The 23421-nt window shown below is 41.7% G+C and overlaps 2 non-coding genes across 2 annotated transcripts; both read left to right on the forward strand.

Annotated features, from left to right (window-relative positions):
* Nucleotides 1-869: 869 nt before the first annotated feature.
* On the forward strand, nt 870-976 carry LOC120272769. The gene has a single exon (XR_005540306.1). It is a non-coding gene; the product is annotated as a small nucleolar RNA R71 (small nucleolar RNA).
* A 16372-nt stretch (nt 977-17348) lies between these two features.
* LOC120272724 lies at nt 17349-17455 on the forward strand. Its single transcript, XR_005540264.1, has one exon. It is a non-coding gene; the product is annotated as a small nucleolar RNA R71 (small nucleolar RNA).
* The last annotated feature ends 5966 nt before the right edge of the window (nt 17456-23421 follow it).

The following is a 23421-nucleotide window of genomic DNA, read 5'->3' on the forward strand; positions in this document are numbered from 1 at the left end:
TTTCTATTTGCTTGCTCCCTTCTCAACCTCTATAACCTCAGCTGCGTGTTCATTGGGCTTCTCACTCAGAAAGTTACCCTCAACATCACGACCACCTCTCAAAGTAATCGCCTTCACTTGCTCTCTTGGGGTGGTCTCTGTATTACTCGGTAAGCTTCCATGTGGCCTTTCCGATAGAGACTTCGCAATCTGCCCCACTTGATTTTCAATATTATGCAAAGAGGCAGTATGGTTGCAAAGTGTAGCCTCAACTGATTGAAATCTTGTATCTGACGATGGCACAAACCTAGTGAAGGCATTCTCCAAATCATTCATTCTGGTCTCCAAACCTGAAACTCTAGTTTTCAATGTTTGGTGCTTGCTGTTGTTGTTGGAAACCCTGTGGCCCTATGACCTTTTGTGGACCTTGGTTGCTCCACGAGAAATTGGGATGACTCTTCCAATCCAGATTGTAGGTATTGCTATATGGATTTCCTTGACTCCTCATGCCATTACCTACAAAATCGACGTTATCAACCGAAGATGCATCACCAATAGATATCGGGCAATCAGAGGGAGCATGTCCTCCACCACACCCGGTGCAAGTAATCACGACCGCTACTCTATTCGAAGTTAGAAGATCTTACTTCTTACTCAATGATACCACTTGAGACGCCAACGAAGTCACTGTATCTGTTTCATGGAGACCGGCAACCTTTTTCTTCTTCCTGGCATTCCATTGGTAGCTATTATAAACCATTTCTTCAATTAATTGACGGGCCTCACCAGGGGTCTTGCTACCTAAGGTGCCTCCTGCTGCCGCATCCAAGAGTTGCCTTGTACTTGGATTCAGACCATTGTAAAAGGTCTGAACAATCATCCACTCTAGAAATCCATGTTGCGGGCACTTTCTCAGGAGCTCCTTGAACCTTTCCCACGTCTCAAATAAAGACTCCAATTCCAATTGTACAAAGGATGAGATTTCCCATGTGGTAATTGATGCTCTAGGTAATGAGTGTAGCCACTACTTTGCTCTCCCTTTCAAGGAAAATGGGAAGGCTCTCAACTTGATGGCATCATCCTTTACCCCATTTATCTTCAGCATATCACACATCTCGAGAAAGTTCTCTATATGATTGTTTGGATCCTCATCATCTAAACCATTAAACTGTGAGGATTGTTGCAACATGTGGATGAATGCAGGCTTCAGCTCGAAGTTCTGAGCTGTAATCGGGGGACGCACAATTCTTAATTGTGTCCCCAATACTAAAGGTCTGACATAATCGGATAATGTCCGCTACTGTTCATTCTGTTCTGCTATATTTCAGATTCTTCTACTTCCAAATTAGCTAGATTAGACTGTTATTGCACAGGTTCTTTCCCTTTTCTTCTAAGTGTACATTCGAGCTCGGGATCTCCTTCAATCAATATTGAGCGGTTCCCTCGGGTCATAACCTAGAGCTGCACCAAAAAAAAGAAAACAAAATCAGAACGATAATAGAAAAGAAGATATGAAATAGAATGAATAGCTAAGAAAAACAAAGTGCAAAGTATCCCTTAATGCCTACTCCGTGGCGATGGCGCCAAAAACTTGACACGTTTGTATTTGCGTGAAAACTGCAAGTGCATGGGTGTTGAAGTAATAATCCCAGATGAGTGGATATCGTATCCACAAAGAGTAGGGAATAAAGATACTTAAGTTGTTTCTTAATTAATGTGGAAGATGAATAGTGATATCTGTGACAAGATTCAATTCTCAAAAGTAAAAACAACAAGAAAGAGAGCACAAGTAAAGGAGAAGGTAAGGCAATCGATAAAGATGGGGTACCCGGATATTGTTCCGCCTAGGACAATCATTTCAAGTGTAAGAAACCTCTATTATTCTTCCTAATTAATGCAATAGTGAGACATGGAAATCCTCAATTACATAGTCAAAAATCTAAGGTCAACCATGCCTAACTCTATACATGTCCCGGCGGAGAAATCAAACAATCTCAACACCTCACACTCGTATAGAATTGCAATGAGCTCTAGAGATTCCAAATGATAAACACTATTTCTATGTATAGACCTAACCCTTTGGTCCTGGTGAAAGATCCCTAGCAACAATTAAGCCCTAGATGCTAAAATCACTTCAACGCTTCACTCCATTGCACTCGCAACTAAGCCCTAGCTGAAAGTCATCCCCTATCCCATTCACATTACTATGGCCGCAAAGAACTCTTGGAATGAGGTGGTAGGATAGATTACACCGGAGGGGAAAGGGGATGCTCCGCTACCTCTCGACTCACCCTCTCAACCCTCTCCAATCTAGCTTTGTCTAACTCTCACGGTGTGTCACTCAGTCACAAGAGTTACCAACAAGTACTCTCAACCCTAGTGTCACTCTAGGGGAGTATTCATACAATCAAGCATACAAGATTGGAACTCACAATAAACATCAATTAATCGAAAGCATAATAAAGAGATTCAATGAAACGAATACATCCTAGGGTTCACAAATACCCAAGTACCCACTAGGGGTTTAGTTCTCCATGGAGCTAGATATAATCAATGAAATCAAATGTAAAAACAAAGCATCCATAGAAAACCCACTCATTAGTCATCCCAATGGTCTTGTAGAGAATCCTCGGCTCAAGGGTCCCTTTGTTCGGCCTAGGATACACCTCGCTGGATCGGTGCCGATGAAGCTCTCTCACTAACCATCTTCCAAATAGTGCGCGATGTCAGAGAAATAGAACCGTTCTAAAGCCCTAGCCAATACGTCTCAAAACCCTAGTCACCACCCTCTCTCAAGTTGGGGAAAAGATGGAGAAAAGAATGTTGAAATCGGGGCTAAAATCAGCTTTTAAATGGCTGGAATTGGGAATCCACACGCCCGCGTAAGAGCCCCCGTGGATTTTTCACACGGGCGTGTGGAATTTCCACACGACCGTGTGGATTCTCTGTTTTCCTGTTTTCTAGGCCAGTTGTGAATAGTGCTGGTACAGTATTCTTGCTACATTTTTTGTTACAATGGCCTACTATAGTACCGTCCCGAAGTACTCCCTAATCGATGCTTTCATCGAGGTAACGCAAACGGGTACACATTTACGTCGTAGTTCGCTTTTCTTCTTCAATAACGGACATGTTGGTGGAGATCTTGTTCTATATGCACAAATCAGAATGCTTGAATGTGACTGCCGTTGTGCCCCTCCAAATAGTTGTGCTAACTCGAATACGAGGAGGTTGGCACGCATTCCTGCATCTCAAACCCGACCTATGTCTTCGCGTTTAAACCTTAGCAAGATTTCCTCCAAATTGGTGCATTACGACCCACATTAGCATCTTTCTCTCATAATCAGTGTCACAATTCTACCTGCATAAAAGTTACATAAATACACATATTAGCGTTAAAACCCGAGAAAAGTAATGCTCAACACAAGGAAAGAACACTTCGTATTCTTATCGCACAAGCACTTATCACTTACCCATAGCTAGAAAGCAAGATGAGCAAAGTCCCTTAAAGGTAGAGGAGGAATTATCAGGCTTGGTACCACCTAGTAGAGGTTCCTCTAAATTGTTCAGTTCACCCATCTCCCCAATAGTCATGGGGCATTTCCTGTGGCATATCCTTGCCCTCTTCATCTTTCGCAGCACCTTCTTCATGATCTCCTGAGTAGAGATGCTTTATTTGAGTTCTAATCTTGAATGTTTGATTAAATGAATACTCACTTAGAGTGACACTAGGATTGAGAGTTCTTATTGGTAACTCTTGTGAGTGAGTGACACACCATGAGAGTTATACAAAGCTAGATTGGAGAGGTTTAAGAGGGTGAGTCGAGAGGTAGCAGAGCATCCCCTTTTCCCTCAAGTGTGACTTATCCTACCTCCATTTTCATGAGTTCTTTGCGGTCATAGTAGAGTGAATGGGCTAAGTGATGACCTTCGGCTATGGCTTAGTTGCAGCGGCAACGGAGTGAAGCGTTGAAGTGATTTTAGCACCTAGGGCTTAATTGTGACTAGGTGCTTTCCACCTGGACCAAAAAGTTAGGTCTATATCTAGAAAGAGTGTTTATCAGTTTGAATCACTAGAACTCCATGCGATTCTATCCGAGTGCGAAGTGTTGAGATTGTTCGATTTCTCCTACGGGACATGGTATAGAGTTAGTCACAGTTGACCTTAGATTTGGTACCGTGTATTGAAGAATTTCCATGACTCATTAATGCATTAATTAGGAAGTATAATAGTTGGCTATGCACTTCAAATGATTGTCCTAGGTAGAACAATATCTTATTACCCCATTTATATCGATTTTCTTACCTCCTCTTTACTTGTGTTTCTCTTTCTTGTTTTTTTTATTCTTGTTTGCATTACATCTTGTTAACAAAACCATTATTCATCCTTCACTTTGTTAAGAAACAATTTAAGTATTTTTATTCCCTACTCCCTGTGGATATGATACCCACTCACCTGGGATTTTTTACTTCGACACCCGTGTACTTACTGTTTACATGCATATTTGGTCGTGTCAAAGATGCATCTAGAATCACAGAGGCACTCTCTTTCAATTTCCTCTTGTTCGTCAATAGGTCCTTCAAGAATTTTGCATATTTAGGTATTTGGGACAATGGCTCAACAAAGGGTATATTGATGTGGAGTTGGTTGAACAAACTCAGGAACTTCTTGTACTATTCATCCGCTTGGTCATTCTTTAATCTAGAGGGATAATGGATTCTTGGCTTGAAAGATAGGGCCCACCATCTCTTTCTCTTTGCTTGCTTCCCCCTCAACCTCTATGACCTCGGTTGCATCTACATTGGGCTTCTCACTCGGAAGCCTACCCTTAACCTCACGACCACTTCTCAAAGTGATCGCCTTTACATACGCTCTAGGGTTGGTCTCGGTATTGCTTGGCAAGCTTCCTTGTGGTCTCACCGATAGAGACTTCACAAATTGCCCCACTTGATTTTCAAGATTGTGCTAGGAAGTGGTGTGGTTGCGACGTGTAGCCTCAACTGATTGAAACCTTGTATCTGATGATTGCACAAATCTAGTCAAGGCCTTCTTTAAATCAGGCCTGAAACTTGGTTCTCCATGTTCGGGGCTTGTTGTTGTTTGAAACTCGGCAGTGCCATGGCCTTTTGTGGTCCTTGGTTGCTCCACAAAAAATTGGGATGATTCTTCCAACTTGGATTGTAGGTGTTGCTATATGGATTCCCTTGGTTCCTCATTGGATTACCTACAAAGTTGGCTTTGTCCACCGAAGATTCATCACCAATAGAGATCGGGCAATCAGATGGAGCATGTCCTCCACCACACCCGGTAGATGTAGTCATGGCCACCACCCTATTAGAAGTTAGAAGCTCTAACTTCTTGCTCAATGATTCCACTTGGGCCGCCAAAGAGGTTACCGCATCTATTTCATGGAGCCCGGCCACCTTTTTTCTTTCCCTTGCATTCCATTGATAACTATTTATGGCCATGTCCACCAATAATTGTCAGGCTTCTTTTGGGGTTTTACTCACTATTGTACCTCTTGCGGCATCATCTAGCAATTGCCTTATGTTGTGGGCATCTCCACAAAAGATCCTTGAAGAGCTCCCATGTCTCAAAAAGTGATTCCAACTCCATATATACAAACGACGATATCTCATTGCGAAGCTTGGCCTACTTCCCCAGAGGAAAGTACCTAGCAAGAAAAGCTACGACCATCTCATTCCAAGTCTTGATGAAGGCTTTGGGCAAGGAATGAAGCCACTACTTGGCTCTTCCCTTGAGAGAGAATGGGAAAGCTCTCAATCTAATAGCATCATCCAATACACCATTAATCTTCAGCATATCACAAACTTCCAAAAAATTCTCTATGTGGTTGTTTGGGTCCTCATCGGCCAACCCCTTGAACTGTGATTACTACTGAATCATTTGGATGAACTCCGGTTTTAGCTCAAAGTTTGGAGCTGTGATTAGAGGTCGCACAATACTCGATTGTGTACCCAAAACTAAGGGTCTAGCATAATCAAAAAGTGTCCTCTATTGTTCATTCTGTTATGCCATATTATCTGATCCTTCAACTTCTATTTCAGCTTGATTAGATGGTTCTTGCACAGGTTCTTTTCCCCTTCTTCTGAGTGTACGTTCAATTTCTGGATCTCCTTCTATCAATATCAAAGGATTTCCTCGGGTCATAACCTGGAGCTGCACCAAAAGAAAGAAAAAAAATTAGAACAATGATAGAAAAAGAGAATGTGAAATAGAATGAATGAATGAATAGCTAAGAAAACAAAGTGCAAAGTATCTCTAAATGGCAACTCGCCGGCAACGCCGCCAAAAACTTGATAACACCCCTTGCGTATGTCCCACAAGTGCACGGCTTTGTCAAGTAATAAAATCCCATATGAGTTGGTATCGTATCTATAGGGAGTAAGGAATAAAAATACTTAAATTATTTCTTAACCAAGATATAATGTAACCAAGAATAAAAGAGACAAGAAAGAGAAACGTAAGTAAAGGAGAGGTAAGGCAATCGATATTAATGTGGTACTCGGATATTGTTCTGCGTAGGACAATCGGTTCAAGTGCAAAACCTCTATTATGCTTCCAATATAATGAATTAATGAGTCATGGACATCCTTCAATACATGATCCCAAATCTAAGGCCAACCATGCCGACCCTATACATGTCCCGGAGGAGAAATCAAACAATCTCAACAACTCGCACTCGTACAGAATCGTAATGAGTTCTAGGGATTCCAAGTGATAAATCCTCTTCCTAGATATAGACCTAACCCTTCGGTCTAGGTGGAAGGTCCCTAGTCACAATTAAGCCCTATGTGATAAAATCACTTCAACGTTTCACACCGTTGCCTTTGCAACTAAGTCCTAGCGGAAGGTCATCCCTTAGCCCATTCACTCTATTCTGACTACAAAGAACTCGAGGAAATAGAGGTATATTAAATGACACAAGAGTGGAAAGGAAACGCTCAGCTACCTCTCGACTCACCTTCTCAACCCTCTCCAATCTTACTTTGTCTAACTCTCGTGGTGTGTCACTCACTCACAATGGTTACTAATAAGAACTCTCAACCCTAGTGTCACTTCAAGGGAGTATTCATTCAATCAAACATTCAAGTTTAGAACTCAATAAAAGCATCAATTAATGAAAGCATAATAAATGGTTTAATGAAACAAATACATACTAGGATTCACAAATCCAAGTACCCACTAGGGGGTTTAGCTCTCCATGGAGCTAGTTATAATCAACAATGAGATCGAATGTAAATGCAAGTAATCAATAGAAAACCCCCTCGATAGTCGTAATGATGGTCTTGTGGAGAAGCCTCGACTCTTCCATAGGTCCCTTTGTCTGCCTAGGATACAACTCGCCGAATCGCTGCCGATGAAAGCTCTCCCACTAACCTTCTTCCAAATAGAGCATGATGTTGAGCCATAGAACCTCTCAAAATCCCTTCCTAATACTCTCAAAACCCTAGCCGCCGCCCTCTCTCAAGTTGAGGAAAAGATGGAGAAAAGAATCCTAAAATCGTGGCTGAAATTTGCCTTAAATATGGCTAGAATTATGCACCCACACACCCCTGTGGATTCTCAACACGGGCCTGTGGAAATTCCACATGGGTGTGGATCATGTCCAAACATCCGTGTGGATTCTCTGAACTTCACTTTTTCGGCAGACTGTGAACAGAACCTGCTATAGTAGCGACCCGAAACACTCCCAAATCCATGTTTTCATCGAGGTAACATAAATGGGCACATGTTTACGTCATAGATCATCTTGCTTGTTCAATACATGACTTCATTGGTGAGGATCATGCTATCAATGCACAAGCCGGGATACTCGAATGTGACTGTCTTTGTGCCCCTCCAAATCATTGTGCTAACTTGAATACAAGGAGGGTGGCACACATTCTTGCATCTTGAACCCGACTTATGACTTCGCTTTGAACCTTCTCATGATTTGCTCCAAATAGTGCGTTCACGGCCTACATTTGTTTCTTTCTTTAACATTCAGCTTCAAAACCCTATACACATGAAAGTAACATAAATACACACATATTAGGGCTAAACCCTGATAAAACTAATGCTCATCATAAGAAAATAATACTTCGCATTCTTATCACACAAGCACTTATCACAAGAATAAAAGAAACAAGAAATAGAGAAGCACAAATAGATGGGAGGTAAGGCAATTGATAGAAGTGGGGTACTCGGATATTGTTCCACCTAGGACAATTGTTTCAAGTGCAAAATCAACTATTATATCTCTTAATTGTTGCTTAATGAGTCATGGACATCCTTAAACAAACGGTCCCAAACCTAAGGTCAACCGTGACTAACTTTACATTATGTCCCGCTGGAGAAATTAATCAATCTCAACATCTCACACTGTATACAGTTGTAAGACACTATAGGGATTCCAAGTGATAAAGCCTATTCCAATGTATAGATCTAAGTCTTTGGTCCAGGTAAAAGACCCTTAGTCGCAATTAAGCCTAGGTGCTAAAGTCACTTCAACACTTCACTCCATTTCATATGTAACTAAGCCCCAGTGTAGGTCATCCCTTAGCCCATTCACTCCACTATGACCACAAAGAACTCTTGGAACATGGAGGTAGGATAAATCACATCGGAGGGAAAGGGGACACTCCGCTACCTCTCGACTCACCCTCTCGACTGTCTACAATCTTGCAATGTCTAATCCTCATGGTGTGTCACTCACTTACAAAGGTTACGAATGTAGACTCTCAGTCCTAATGTCACTCTAAGGGAGAAATCATGCAATAAGCATTCAAGATTGAAACTCAATTAAAGACATCAATTAAGAAAAAACATAATAGAAGTTTAATGAAACAAATACATCCTAGTGTTCACAAATCAAAGTACCCACTAGGGGTTTAGCTCTCCACGGAGCTAGTTGCAATCAATACTGAAATCGAATGTAAAAACAAGTAATCCATAGAAAAACCCCCGCGGTATTCATGTCGATGGTCATGTGGAGTAGCCTCGTCTTCTCCAAAGCTCCCCTTGTCCGACTTAGGGCACAACTCGGTGGATCGGTGCCGACAAAAGCTCCCCCAATAACCTTTTTCCAAGCACAGCGCAGTGTTGAATCTGTAGAACCACTCCATAGACTTGCCAAAAGCCGCTCAAAACCCTATCCGATGGCCTCCCAAAAGATAGGGAAAAGTTGGAAAGAAGGATAAAAGATGGATCGCAAAATCGGGCTAAATTACAGCTTAAATAGGGCAGGAATTGGGTATCCACATGCCCCTGTGGATTCTCCACACGGGCTTATGGAATTTCCACGCGGGCATGGGCAATTTTGACATGCATGCGTGGATTCTCTAGAAACCTAATTTTTGGCCGGCTATGAATAGTAAGTACTACAGTGTATTGCTACAATAATTTGCTACAGTACTCGGCCAAAACACTCCCAATTCCTCACTTCTCATTGAGGCAACATAAATGGGCACACGTTTATGCCGGAGATTGTGTCGCTTGTTCAATAAAAGGGTTCATTGATGAAGATCTTGCTATCATTGTAGAAGTTGGGATACGCAAATGTAACTACCTTCGTGCCCCTCCAACTCATTGTAATGGCTTGAATACATGGAGACTGGCACACATTCTTGTATCTTAGAGCCCCACTTGAGCCTTTGTCTTTGTTACTTCCAAGATTCCACCAAAATAGTGCGTTCATGATCTACTTTTGGATTATTTTCTTAATACTTAGCCTCACAACCCTACATGTACCAAAGAATACAAGTACACATGTATTAGTGTTTAAACCTGATGACAAGGTCCCCTTGCGTATATCCCGCAAGCGCATGGGTTTGTCGAAGTAATAATCCCTGGTGAGCGGGTATCGAATCCACAGGGAGTAGGGAATAAAAATACTTAATTCGATTCTTAGCTATGTGAAAGATCAATGATGATGAGTGTGACAATGATTCAATTCTCAACAATAAAAGCAACAAATAAGAGAGAAAAAGTAAAGAAGGGGGTAAGACAATCGATAAAGATGGGGTACCCGGATAATGCTCCGCCTAGGATAACTGTTTCAAGTGCAAGAACTCTCTATTATGCTTCCTAATCAATGCAATGGTGAGTCGTGGAAATCCTAAATTACATAGTCCCAAATCTAAGGTCAACTATGCCTAACTCTATACATGTCCCTGAGGAGAAATCTAACAATCTCAACACCTCGCACTCGCATAGAGTTGCAATGAACTCTAGGGATTCCAAGTGATAAATCTCTTCCTAATTATAGACCTAACCCTTTGGTGCATGTGGAAGGTCCCTAACCACAATTGAGCCCTGGATACTAAGATCACCTCAACACTTCACTCCGTTGCACGCACAACTAAGCCCCAGCGGAAGTTCATCCCTTAGACCATTCACTCTATTATGACCGCAAAGAACTCAAGGAACGGAGGTAGAATCTATCACTTCAGAGAGGAAAGGGGATGCTCCTGTACCTCTCGACTCACCCTCTCAACCCTCTCCAACCTAGCTTTGTCTAACACTCCTAGTGTGTCACTAACTCACGAGGTTACCAACAAGAACTCTCAACTCTAGTGTCACTCTAGGGGAAATGTTCATACAATCAAGCATTCAAGGTTGGAACTCACAATAAACATCAATTTATTGAAAGCATAATAAAGAGATTCAAAGAAACGAATACATCCTAGGGTTCACAAATACCCAAGTACCCACTAGGGGTTTAGCTCTCCATGGAGCTAAGTACAATCAAAGAAATAAAATGTAAAAGCAATGAATCCATAAAGAAACCCCCTCGATGGTTGTGTCGATGGTCTTTTGGAGAGTCCTCTACTCGCCGCAAGGGATCCTTTGTCCGGCCTAGGATACACCTCGCCAGATCGGTGCTGACGAAAGCTCTCCCAATAACCTTCTTCAAAATAACGCGCGATGTCGGAGCCGTAGAACCTCCCCAAAACCTTGGCTAATACCCCTTAAAACCCTAGCCGAAGCCCTCTCTCAAGTTGGGGAAAAGATGGAGAAAAGAATAATAAAATCATGGCTGATTCGGCTTTAAATAGAGCTGGAATCGGGCGACTACACGTTCATGGATGCTTCACGCGCCCGTGCGGAATTTCCACACGGGCGTGGATAATTTTCACATGCCCGTGTGGATTCTCTGAACTTTTGTTTTATCGGGCGGCTGTAAACAGTGCTGCTACAGTACTTGCTACCGTGTTGCTACAGTATCCACCCTGAATAGCTTCCTGAATCCATACCTTCATCGGAGTAACGCAAACGGGCACACGTTCACGTCGTGGATCACTTGCTTCTTCAATGATAGGCAAGTTGGTGGAGCTCTTGTTCAATGTGCATAAGTCGGAATGCTCTAGTGTGACTGCCTTTGTGCCCCTCCAAATGGATGTGCCAAACTCGAATACGAGGAGGTTGGCACACACTCTAGCATCTCACATCGACCTATGTCTTCACGTTTGAACCTTAGCAAGATTTTCTCCAAAATTGGTGCAATGTAATCCACATTGGCTTCTTTCCTTCATACTTGGCCTCACAACCCTACCTGCACGAAAGTAACATAAAAACACACATATTAGTGTAAAAACTTGAGAAAAGTAATGCTCAACATAAGGAATGAACGCTTCACATTCATATCGCACAAGCACTTATCACCTGATAAAAGTAATGCTCATTGCAAGGAAAGAATACTTCGCATTCTTAACACACAAGCCCTTATCAAACTCCCCCATACTTAAGCTTTTTCTTGTCCTCAAGCAAAGAAATAAAACATTAAAGCATGGAAGAAAGAAATGTTGAAAGTGCTCGGTCTTTGGTTCACCAAAGCATGCAAGAAAAGCATTCTATGAGTAAGGGCAATTTCAACACTAAATACGAAAAATCAATGCTCTAGTTAAAAACTCGAATAAAAAAGGATATCAAACCCAAGATCGTGTAAGTGTGTGTAAACTCACTCAAGTAAACCCAAAGTATACTCCTCAATGTTCCAAGTATAAGGGACTTATTCAACTATAAAACATAACAAAACAAAAAGATGGTAGTAGCTTCACACATCCTCTAAGGTAGCCCTTTCTGAACTGGGCGCTAAGGTGGCTTTCACACTTTCGAGATGGTAGCTCTTTCTACTGGGGTGGTAGCTATCACTCATCCCATGAGATAGTTCTTTCTCTCATTAGGGCATAACTAGTATCAGACTTATGACAGTAGCTTCATAATTCATAGTTGGTAGCCCTTTCCACCCCTAATGCCCAATTTAACAATCCATTTTTTTTTCTTTTATTTTCTTTTCCTTTTCCATTTTTTTTTCAAAATATAACAATAAACAAAACTAATTAGTCCCTTAAACATTGAACTTTAGTTTCCAAAAGAGTTTCATGAGTAAGTAGTGCAACAAGTGTCAATCGGGCAAAAACTCCTAGAAATTCAAGTAAGAACTAGAGCATGAAAACATTCAATGTTAAAACTTCTCCTAAACTCAAGAATATACTCATTGCAACTAAGGTGAACCACCATTGGCTACGTGAGCATGTATGTCAATTAAAATTTATGTAAAGGACATGTGCAATGTGAACTGCCCCCCACACTTAAGATGTTCATTGCCCTCAATGTACACATGAAAGCACGACAAAAGTAATACAATTTAAAACTCATGTGGGAGTGGGCAATTGAAACAATACTACTCAAAAGGAAGATCCTTTCTGAGTATACAAATCCAAAATAAAATGCAGAAAGAAAGATGAAAAATATAAACACAAAGTAAAGAAAAGATGCATCAAGCATCGGTGCCATCCTGTGTCGGCTCTACTGCTGCTACTGTCGGTGGTAGAATAGGTGGATCAATCTATGCATGAGCCAGTGATGATGGTGCTAAAGGAGTTGGAGGGGTTTGGGGTCTCATGATGAAGGGTGAAAGCATGTCATGCTCGAATAACTGCTGTAGCATATCAAAGCGTGCCATCACCTTTGCGTGTTGTACCACCTTTAGATCACGAATCTCTGCCAAATTACTCTGGAGTACTCCCACGCCACTCTCGAGTCTCTCAAATTGATCTTGGGCCAGAGGCGAGGAGAAATTATGCACTGGAGGCAGCTCTTGTAATGGGGGAGGTACATCTGTATCCATCTTCATAGGCTGAGGCTCAGGGACCGGCTGAGGATCCTCTGTAGTGTCATCTCCTCCCCCTGCTACCTCTAGAGTAGGTGTAACCAATATATACACCTCGGGACTATGTCTGCACACCGATCCCATCAATCTCAATATCTCAATACTTAGGGAAACATGTACACTCGCCTTTTCGGCCCCCCGAATCATGTCCAATAGACCCATCCCCAAGATGAGTCTCATGATGTATGGGCCTCAAAAGAGTGTTCCTGCCCTAGTGTACTGCCCCTGATGCCTTATGTATTTGGCGACAATGTTTCCGAGATGGATCAGTGTGCTCTAAACCATCGAATAAATGTATAGGAGCTCCTGCCTGCTAAGGACGCCAGTACTGTCACCACGGCCATTCAATGACCTGCTCATAATGGCGTGCAAGTATTGATATGCAGTTTGACAAAGGCACGTGGTCTTGGACACCCCTGGCTCATACAAAGCCTTGACCGCACAACACTCCATACGCTCTCTATGGGGTCAAGGTGCCAGGATAATCTGTCTCTAACTGAGCATACTCCTTAGTACCTGTGAATGCCTACTCATACAGTCCCAACCAAATAAAAAAATGTGTCACGCTCATGCTATAGTGATCGCCCAATGCTCTAAACTATATAGAGTCGACACTGACGAATCAATCATAAGAATAGTCAAACTCGAATAATGTCAGCAACTCGAGTATAAGTGCACGAATGGCAGGCTCCCTAATCATCAGTAACTGTCTCCAACCTCCCACTGAGACGAGAGCATCTACCTCATCCAATAAGTCATCTCCCTGTTGTATATCTTGCAATACACTCGTATCTAGTAAGCGAGTCTGTCTGAACCTATGTCTCGACAATTGCTTAAACCGACAATCGCTTAAATCGAGCCTGGTGCTCAGGAATAGCAAACTCTATGTGCTCTATCTCAGGCGGCTTTGTCGGCTGTGATCTTTGTCCTAGGGGCCATATCTGCAAGAATTAAAAAGAAATTGATCAAATTGGCTGACAGGATTAGTGCTACAGGAATCCACACGGCCGTGTGGATCCACGGGGTGTGAAAACCACACTACCGCATGCTCAAATTCCGTAAATACATCTTAGAATCATTTCTAAACTCTTTTGAATCATGCAATAACCATCTAATTTTAGAAACAAAGCAACATTCACCATTCTAATTGAATAAAATCAAATATGATGAAGAGAAGAGAGGATTAAGGGTTATCGACAAGATGAAGATAAAAACTTTGAGTTCAGCTAGAAAATTCAATCAAATGCCTCTAAACCAACAGTGTAAGGTCAGGAGAGTGAGTACTAGTGTTCTCTGAGTGATTGGGAGTGTGAGAATAAAGAAGAATGAAAGTATTTTAAAGAAAACCTGCGGCTCTTGGGTTTCTGCATAATCACACGGGCGTGTGGAAAATTCCCACGCCCGTGTGTATCCACAGGAGAGATCCTCAGGGGCAAACGCACACCTCTGTGTGCTGTCGGGAAAACAGCCTATGATTCTGTATGCCTTCACACGGGCGTGCGGAAATTACCCATGCCTGTGTGCCCGACCAACCAGGGCAGACGCATGCCCCTGTGGCTTTTCTGTCTAATACAGAAAACACTCTAAGTGTTTCACACACCCGTGTGTAAAGTTCACACAGGCATGGATCTTTACTGAGCAATTCATACAGGCAGACGCACGCCAATGTGTATTCTCAGGATGGAGGAGAAATTCTCTGCAGAGAACCATAAGGGCGTGCAAAAATTACCCACACCAGTGCATTTGTTGACATAATCATACATAGGGGTGAGTCCACGCCACTATGTCTTCTCAGGAAAAATCTCTAAGTCTCTCCAGGGAAATACACGCCAGTGTGGAAATTCCGCACGGATGTGGACTATCACAAGGTTACTCATAGGGGCGAATCCACACCACTGTACCGTCTATGGATGAGCTCTGAACAAAAATGTACACACATGCGGAAATTCCACATGGCCATGTGTTTTCTCTGGACACTTAGAAACCTTTGCAGGCTCTGCAAAAAATTCCTGAACACAAATATACACTCAGAACCTACCTAACAATGCAATTTTAACCAGAGAAAACATGAAAAATACTCTCCAACAACCAAGATTCTTCGCCACACATGATTACGCACATGATAACACCACAATGTCCATGAGAAAATCACAGCAAAAGCATCTAAGAATCAAGACACCAAAACTTAAAGCCTTATTCATGCAAACACTAAACTAAAAACAAGAAAAACTATAAAAACTTGGGTTGCCTCCCATGAAGGTCTTGTGTAATGTTACTTAGTTTGACGTACCTTTTCTTACCTCACGGGTGCTCAAAGATGAAGGTTTCCCTCTTACACATGAATTGGAAGCACAATGAACATAGTCTTTTGAGGGTAGAGAGAAAGTGGTCGAGCTTGGCACCACTTAACAAGGGTACATCAACCTTGTTCTGTTCTTCCGGATTCCGAATAGCCTTGGGGCATTTATTGTGGTGTCTCCTTGCCCACTTTATCTTCCAGAGCACCTTCTTCATGATCCCCAGAGTAGATGGTACTTTCTCCTTTAGACCAAGCATCATTACTTCTTCATTATCCACCTCCTGGTCTAGCAACCCCTCGTACGTGTCCAGATTCAACAGTTCCTGGTTATATTCATCAATTATCTCATCAGTAGTGTCAAGAAAATACCGAGTATCATCAAAGTCAAGAGAATATCACATGGCTTCGGCGAGGCGGTATGTGAGCTTATCATCTCCAACACTTAGTGTCAACTCCCCGCTGTCCAAGTCGATTAATGCCACGGAAGTGTGCAAGAATGGCCTCCCAAGTATCGAAAAGAACATCTACATCCTCATCGACATCAAATACTATGAAGTATACAGGAAATATGTACTTGTCCACTTTAACAAGTATGTCTTCAATAATGCCCCTTGGATATCTGACTGTTCGGTTTGCCAATTGCAATGTCATCCGAGTGGGCCTAGGCTCTCCCAAGCCTAGCTTCTTGAAAAAGTTATATGGCATGATGTTTCTTCACCCATATTACCAATGTTGAATGGGATGATGAAGCTTCCGTGGTCTTTCTTCTTGTTTGGCATATTTTTTTGCAACACAGCCGAACAAGAAGCATCTAAGATCACCGATGCACTCTCCTCCAACTTCCTCTTGTTTTTCAATAAATCTTTCAAGAACTTAGCATACTAAGGCATTTAAGAGAACGCCTCCACAAAAGGAATGTTGCTTAAATAGACCCAAGAACTTCTTTTATTGCTCATCATTTTGGTCGTTCTTCAATCTTGATGGGTAGAGAATTCTCAGCTTATAAGAAGGGGGTGCCACCTCCTTCTCCTTGTTTGCTCTCTCCTCAACCTCCACGACCTCAGGTGCTTCAATATTGGTCTTCTCACTTGGAAACCTACCCTCAACACCATGACCACTTGTCAAAGTGATCGCTTTTACATGTTCTCTCGGATTAGTATCGGTATTACTCGGTAGGCTTCCTTGTGCTCTCTCTAATAGAGACTTCATAATTTTCCCCACTTCATTCTTTACATTATACAATGAAGTTGTGTGGTTGCGAAGTTTAGCTTTGACCGACTAAAACTGATTGTCTGATGTCAACACAAATCTGGTCAGAGCTTTCTCTAAATCATTCATTCGGGTCTCCAAACCTAAAACACGATTTTCCATATTTGGTGCTTGTTGTTGTTGTTGGAAACTCGGTGGTGCTATGGTCTTCTACTGCCCTTGGTGGTTACTTCATGAGAAATTAGGGTGGCATCTCCATCATTGGTTCTAGGTGTTGCTATACGGATTACCTTGTATCCCTTCCCAAATTGCCCAGAAAGTCTACTTGTTCAATCGGGGCTGAAGTAGCAATCGAAATAGGACAACCAAACGGCATATGTGAACCCCCACAACCATCACAACTTGTGATATTGGCTACCCTTGGTGAAGTCAATGTATCCAATTTCTTACTCAACGTCTCTACTTGAGCTGCTAAGGATGTCACCGCATCAATTTCATGGAATCCGGCCATTTTCTTCTTTTCCCTTGCATTCCATTGGTAGCTATTCATGGCCATTTCCTCTACAAACTGTCGTGCTTCTTCAAGGGTCTTGTTCCCCAATGGACCTCCTACGGCAGCATCTTGAAGTTGTCTTGTGCTTCGATTCAACCTGTTGTAAAAGATCTGAATGATGATCCATTTGTGGAATCCATGCTGTGGGCACTTCCACAAAAGATCCTTGAATCACTTCCATGTCTCAAACAAGGACTCGAGATCCATCTGAACAAACAATGATATCTCATTGTGAAGCTTTGCTGGTTTCCCTGGAGGGAAGTACCTTACAAAAAAAGTTTCGACCATCTCATTCCATGTCGTAATGGATGCTCATGGTAAACAGTGTAGCCACTGCTTTGCTCTTCCTTTTAGGGAGAATGGGAAAGCCTTCAATCCTACAGCATCATCTGTAACACCGTTGATCTTCAGCATGTCACAAACTCTAAAGAAGTTTTCAATATGGTTGTTTGGATCTCCATCGGCCAAACCATTGAACTGCACGAACTGCTGTATCATCTGGATGAATGCTAGCTTCAGCTCAAAATTCGGAGCTGTAATCGGGGGTCGCATAATGCTAGATTATGTCCCCAACACTGATGGTCTAGTATAGTCAGAAAGTGTTCTCTGTTGTTCATTCTGTTCTGCCATATTGTCATATCCTTCATCTTCCACTTCAGCTAGATTCAACGGTTCTTGCACAGGTTCTTTAACCTTTCTTCTAATTATACGTTCAAGTTTAGGATCACCTTTAATTAATATTGAAGGGTTCCCTCGGGTTATAACTTGGAGCTGCACCAAAAGAAAGAAAACAAAGTATCTCTAAACACCTACTCCCCGGCAAAGGCGCCAAAAACTTGACAATGCCCCTTGCGTGTGACCCACAAGTGCACGGGTTTGTAGAAGTAATAAATCCCAAGTGAGTGGGTATCATATCCACAGGGAGTACGGAATAAAAATACCAAGATTGCTATCTAACTAAGCAAAGACGGAATAATGATTTTGTTGATAAAATGTAATGAAAGAAAGAATAATAGAAACAAGAAAGAGAGAAGCACAACTAGATGAGAGGTAAGGCAATCGATAGAAGTGGGTAACTAAGCCCCAAAAGAGGTCATCCCTTAGCCTATTCACTTTACAATGACCCCAAAGAACTCTTGGAATATGGAGGTAGGATAAATCACATCAGAGGGGAAAGGGGACGCTCCGCTACCTCTCAACTCACGCTCTTGATCCTCCCAATCTTGCAAAGTCTAACCCTCATGGTGTGTCACTTACTCACAAAGGTTACCAATGTAGACTCTCCACCCTAGTGTCACTCGAGAAATCATGCAACAGGCATTCAAAATTGAAACTCAATTAAAGACATCAATTAAGGAAAACATAATAGAAGATTAATGAAACAAATACATCCTAGGGTTCACAAATCCAAGTACCCACTAGGGGTTTAGCTCTCCATGGAGCTAGTTATAATCAACAATGAATTCGAATGTAAAAATAAGTAATCCATAGAAAAACTCCTCGGTATTCATGTTGATGGTCTTGTGGAGTAGCCTCGTCTTCTCGAAAGGTCCCCTTGTCCGGCCTAGGGCACACCTCGCCGGATCGGTGCCGACGAAAGCTCCCCTAATAACCTTCTTCCAAGTGGAGTACGTTGTCAAATCCATAGAACCACTCCAAAGACATACCAAAAGAATCTCAATACCCTAGCCGACGACCTCCCAAAAGATAGGGAAAATTTGGAGAAAATGATGATAGATGGATCCCAAAATCGGGCTGAATCGCAGCTTAAATAAGGCTGGAATCGGGCATCCACACGCCCTTGTGGATTCTCCACACGGGCCTATGGAATGTCCACACAGGCCTGGGGAATTTCCACATACCCGTGAGAATTCTCTGAAAACCTTATTTCTGGTCGGTTTTGAATAGTAACTATTTCGGTGTATTGCTATAGTGATTTACTGCAGTATCTTGCTGCAATACTCCACCAAAACGGGTTCATTGGTGAAGATCTTGCTATCATTGCACAAGTTGGGATATATGAATGTGACTGCCTTCGTGCCCCTCCAACTCATTGTAATAGCTTGAATACATGGAGGTTGGCACAAATTCACGTATCTTAGAGACCCACTTGTGTCTTCGCATTTGTTCCTTCCAAGATTTCACTAAAGAGCGTTCATGATCTACTTTTGGCTTCTTTTCTTAATACTTAGCTTCATAAGCCTACATGCGCAAAAGAACATAAATACACATGTATTAGCGCTTAAACCTAATAAAAGTAATGCTCATCGTAAGGAAAGAATACTTCACATTCTTAATACACAAGCACTTATCAATTGTCACACTCAACATCTACCATAAGTATTGATCAAGATATCCATTATGCAACCTCTAAGCTCCTTCAAATTGTACTTAACAATTCTCTAATTAAATTGTATAATGTATTACAGAAGTCATTAAACAAAAGATCATAAACGTTTAAGATATTCATTAAGTGAGAAGGAAGTAATAGGAGCGTCGTACCGTTCCTAAGGATATATGGCCCTCGTGCTTACCTAAGAGGTATTACATGATGACTCATACACTTGCGATATTAATGGATTAATTATTTACATATTCAAATGTTTACCCTTGCACCTGTTTAAAACAAGACATCAAGCGGTTTAGTACTGGTACATCAACTTTGGCCTCGAAGGGGCTGCCTACGAATTGCTCTTACCCCTAGCCAACTAGGGTGTGGGCCCAGATATATATTTCTTCTGCCTAACCATAATATTCATAAAAATCATTATACCAGTTAATGCACAGGAATAATGAAGTAAACACGGCCGTGCTGCATCAACAACATGGGTGTGCTTTGCTAGAAGCGAATATGGAGCGTGCTTAGCTAAAAATCTCTTACGGTGCACATAAGAATGCCCATGCTAGTAGAAGGGCATACCTATGATTGAGAAGTCAAAGCATGGTTGTGCTTTTCTGGAAATGGCCTAGGCTATAGAAGAGTACTATTGTGTTCGAAGAAAACACGCTAGTGCTTGTCATTATCCCGAATAAAAATTTTAATAGAAAAGCATGATTTCTAGCCCTAAGTTTATGAGTCAAGTAATGTAAAGCAAGTAGAATGTGTATGAATTGATCTCAAGAAGTTCACATAACACATTGCCAAAGTAGGGACTATATTTCAAGGACGAAGACACACTTTTGCTCGGAGGAGAAGAAAAGGATGTGTAAGAAATACTTAAAGGGAAAAGCTCAAAAACTCAGACAAAAGAGCAAAGTATGATACAAAATACACCGAGGCTCGAGAAAAGAACAAATATGGTAGGCCACGTCGGCAGGTGAAAATAAAAAGAGAAGAATGGAAGGGGAACTGTTACACTAGAGTACACCCGAACAGCACGGTCATGCTTGAGACCGTTGTTAAGTGCTTGTGTATTAGTAATACGAAGTGTTCTTTTTTTACTATGAGCATTACTTTTATCAGGTTTTAGCGCTAATGCATGTGTATTTGTGAACTTTTATACATGAAGTTTATGAAGCCAAATATGAAAGAAAGAAGCCAAAGTGGATTTCGATTGTACTTTGTTGATGAAGTCTTGGAGGGAACAAATGTCAAGACACAAGTTGTTATTGAAGATACGTGAATGTGTGCCAACCTTCCTGCGCTCAATCAATTATAATGGTTTGGAGAGGCACAAAGGCAGTGACATTTGCGTATCTTGACTTGTGCAATAATAGCAAGATCTTGACCAATGAGACCTTTTATTAAAGAACCAACGTGATCTATGTGATAGACGTGTGCCCGTTTATGTCCCCTCGATGAAAAGCGTGGATTCTGTATTATTTTGGTGGAGTACAGTAGCATGTAATGTAGCAAATCACTGTAGCAATTTACTATAGCAGTTACTTTTCACAGCCTATATAAAATCAGATTTTCAGAAATCCACACGGGCGTGTGGAAATTCCACAGCCCGTGTGGATTCCTGATTCCAACAGTAACAAGCCCCGAACAAGGAGAATTAGGTTTTAGGCTTGGAGACCTGGATGACCGATCTAGAGAAACCTTTGACAAGATTTGTGCAATCATCCTATACACAGTTCCAATAGGTCGAAGCTACACTTTGCAACAACACTGCATCATTACACAATCTAGAAAATCAAGTGGGACAAATTGCGAAGTCTTTATCGGAGAGACCTCAAGGGATTCTACCTAGCAACACCAAACTAATTTGAGGGAACATGTGAAGGCTATCACTTTAAGGAGTGGTCGTGAAGTCGAAGGTAGATCTCCTAGTAAGAAGCCCAATGTTGAAGCACCCGAGATCGTTGAGGTTGAGGAGAGATCTAACAAAGAGAAAGAGGTGGCACCCCACCTTACAAGCCAAGAATCCCTTACCCTTCAAGATTGAAAAACAACCAAAATGATGAGCAATACAAGAAGTTCTTGGGTTTATTTAATTAATTGCACATCAACATTCCTGTTTCTGGAGTCATTATCCCAAGTGCCTCAGTATGCGATGTTCTTGAAGGATCTTTTGATGAATAAGAGGAAGTTGGAAGATAGTACATCGGTGATCATAGATGACTCTTGTTCGGTGGTTTTGAAAAGAATATGCCAAACAAGAAGAAAGACCTCATAAGCTTCATCATCCTGTGCAACATTAGTAATATTGGTGAAGAGATGGCATTGGCGTATTTAGGGGCTAGTAACAACATCAGGCCATACGCTTTCTTTGAGAAGCTAGGCTTGAGAGAGCCTAGGCCAACTCGGATGATGTTACAATTGGCGGACCGTACTGTCAGACATCAGAGGGAGGGGTATCATTGAAGATGTGCTTGTCAAGATGGACATGTACATTTTTCCTGTAGACTTTATAGTGTTGGATGTCGATGAGGATATAGATGTTCCTTTGATACTTGGGAGGCCATTCTTATGCACTTCCAAGGCACTATCAATATGGATAGAGGGGAGTTGATACTAAGGGTTGCTGATGACAAGTTGACCTACCGTCTCGTTGAAGCCATGCAATATTCTCTTGACTTTGATGATATTCTTTATTTTCTTGATACTACCGATGAACTAATTGTTGAATATGTGCAAGAAATGCTAAATCCGGACCCGTATAAGGGGTTACTAGACCAATAGGTTGATAATAAAGAAGTATTGATGCTTGGTCTAGAGGAGAAGGTACCATCTACTCTGGGGGTCATAAAGAAGATGCTCTAGAAGATGAAGCGAGCAAGGAGACGCCACAAGAAATGCCCCAGGGCTATTAGGGATGTGCATGAATGTAGTGAGGGTAACATACCCTCATGTGGTAACAAGCTCGGTAACTCCCCCTCTACCTTCAAAAGACTTTGTTCATCATGTTTTCATGTCATGGGTAAGAGTGAAACATTCATCTATGAGCCCCGGTGAGTTAAAGCAAGGTACGTCAAGCTAAGTGACACTAAACAAGGGCTTCTTTGGAGGCAACCCAAGTTTTTTACTATTTTTTCTAGGTTTTAGTTAGTGTGTGCATGAATAAGGCTTCGAGTGTTGCTGTCTTGATGTTTTAGATGCTATTGCTATGATTTTTCTTGTAGATTGTTCGGTGTTATCGTGTTCATAAATGTGTGTGGTAAAGTTCTTCATCGTTTGAGCGTGTTTTAAATATTTTTTCTAGTTAATGTTGCATTATAAGGCAGCCTCTGAGTGTGTATACATGTTCATGAATTTTCTGCAGAGCCTACAGATTTTTCTAAGTTAACAAAAGAAGGCACAAGACCATGTGGAATTTTCACACGGGCGTGTGTTTTCGTTCAGAGCTCATCCAGAGAGGATACAAGGGCGTGCGTTTACCCCTATGAATGACCTTATTATGGTCACACGATGTGTGTTAATTCCACCCAAGCGTGTGTTTCTCTACAGAGACTTAGAGATTTATCCTGAGAAGACACAAGGGCGTGCGTTTGCCCTTGTGTCTGACCCTATGAAGCTCTCCTGTGTAGTCAAACGGGCGTGGGTAATTTCCATTATAAATCTATTTCGCCTTTCTCATTTTCACACTTCCAAACACAAAGAGAATACACTCATTCACTCTCCCCGACCTTGCACCGCCGATTTGTAGAGGTTTTATTCGAGTTTTCCGGCCGATTTCAAGTTTTTATTCTTCATCTCATCGGTAAACCATTATTCTCTATTTTCTTCGCCATTACTTGATTTTATTTGATTTAAAATAGAGAAT

Source organism: Dioscorea cayenensis, chromosome 11, assembly GCF_009730915.1.
Source record: "Dioscorea cayenensis subsp. rotundata cultivar TDr96_F1 chromosome 11, TDr96_F1_v2_PseudoChromosome.rev07_lg8_w22 25.fasta, whole genome shotgun sequence".
In the NCBI taxonomy this organism is placed as follows: domain Eukaryota; kingdom Viridiplantae; phylum Streptophyta; class Magnoliopsida; order Dioscoreales; family Dioscoreaceae; genus Dioscorea; species Dioscorea cayenensis.